The sequence below is a fragment of the Chiloscyllium plagiosum genome, chromosome 43 (assembly GCF_004010195.1).
Source record: "Chiloscyllium plagiosum isolate BGI_BamShark_2017 chromosome 43, ASM401019v2, whole genome shotgun sequence".
Taxonomy (NCBI): Eukaryota; Metazoa; Chordata; class Chondrichthyes; order Orectolobiformes; family Hemiscylliidae; genus Chiloscyllium; species Chiloscyllium plagiosum.
The window spans coordinates 5,645,480-5,647,045 of record NC_057752.1 but is presented as its reverse complement, the minus strand read 5'-3'; the positions used below and the strand labels follow the sequence as shown (position 1 = coordinate 5,647,045).

The 1,566-nt window shown below is 41.1% G+C and overlaps 1 long non-coding RNA gene across 1 annotated transcript in view; it reads left to right on the top strand.

Moving 5' to 3' along the window:
- Nucleotides 1-1,082: 1,082 nt before the first annotated feature.
- The window catches only part of LOC122543423, a 19,395-nt gene continuing 18,911 nt past the window's right edge, over nt 1,083-1,566 (top strand). The window contains exon 1 of the long non-coding RNA XR_006310018.1: nt 1,083-1,164. This is a non-coding gene — a long non-coding RNA (uncharacterized LOC122543423). The remainder of the gene's footprint in view (nt 1,165-1,566) is intronic.

The following is a 1,566-nucleotide window of genomic DNA, read 5'->3' as shown; positions in this document are numbered from 1 at the left end:
GACGACTCAGCAAGCCTCCTGTGGCAGCACTTTCCAAATTTGTGACCACCACCACCTAGAAGGACAAGAACAGCAGATGCATGATAACACAACCACCTGTGAATTCCCCTCCAAGACACACCCTATGCCAACTTGGAAATATATCACCGTTCTTTCAGTATCCCTGGGTCAAAATCCCAGAACTCTCCCCTGAACAGCACTGTGGGTTTACATACACCCTGAGGACTGCAGCTCATCACCACCTTCTCAAACATGTTTAGGAATGGACAAAGCTTGGCCCTACCAGCAATGCCCATACCCCATGAAGAAATCATTTTTTAAAATGTCTAAATTAGTGAAAGGAGATATCAGAATTAAGGAAGTTTGTCTTCATAAGAAGAATAGCAAATATGTGGAATAGCATTCCTGGTAGCAATGTAAAATCAAAAACTTTGAAGTAATAGTTGAACATTAGGCAAGTGTGAGGAGACTGTGATGTCTTTTTAAATATATTAGCAAAACTGGACCAATAAATCTTATCTTTCAATTATTTTATGATCTTGAGATTTGTATGACAGTCAAATGATTCAATTGACCCATTTCCCTGAAAGAACTAAGCTTTAACATACAATTTTTAAAAATCACAGCAAGTGTTGTAGTATTTGTTGTACAGAGAGAATGAGTTATTTGCGAGTGAAAGACATAGCACCCAAGTTAAAATTGGAACAAACTCGCAGCTCTATTTTGCCGATTTCAGATTTACACTCTCAGTTTGCATGTGTACAACGCATATTTGACGGATTAGGAGGTAACAAAATTATAAGAAGTTATCTAAAAGGTTGCACCAATATGATAATAATCTACAAGTTAAGTATGAACTATTGGAGAAAGATTGATTGTTCATGAGCTAACCCTTTTTTTCTCCAAGTTTGCTGGCAAACTGAGGACAACGAGTTAACAAAACTGCAAACCAACCGCGCACAGTAAAATACAGACGAAATCGTCATTAGGAACCAGTTGTGATCTAGAAGTGTCACGCGAGCCGCCAGAGGTTGTTCACGTCACACTTCGGTTTTCTGATCGCACTTCTTTCACTGTTTGGCGGGAAAATTGGCAGATTTTTCAACGGTAAGGTCCGATTACCCAAACAAACTACCTCTCAGGAATGACTGAGAACAAGCCCCGGTAAGCACCACACCACCTCAATTCTATAGCAGAAGAGTGCCTTAACCGACAAATCCATGGTCAAAATGGGAAGAAAGCTAAATGGCGCGAGAACAGGATAGATTGCAGGTGAACAAAGAGAAACTGCGCTGGCAGAATCTGGCTTTTAAAAAAAAAACAGAAGTGTGGTCCTCCAGCTTTTGAGAGTACTATACTGTGGTAAATAAAAGGGTCATTTGGCCCACCAAGCCTATGGGTCGATAGTGTGGCGCTGAAAAAGCACAGGTCAGGCACCATTCAAGGAACAGGAAAATCGGACATAAACTCTTAATCAGGAATGACGCTTGTGAGCCGAGGGACTGAGAAAGAGAAATAAATGGGATGGGGGGGGGGGTGAAGATAGCTGAGAGTGCAGTAGATGGA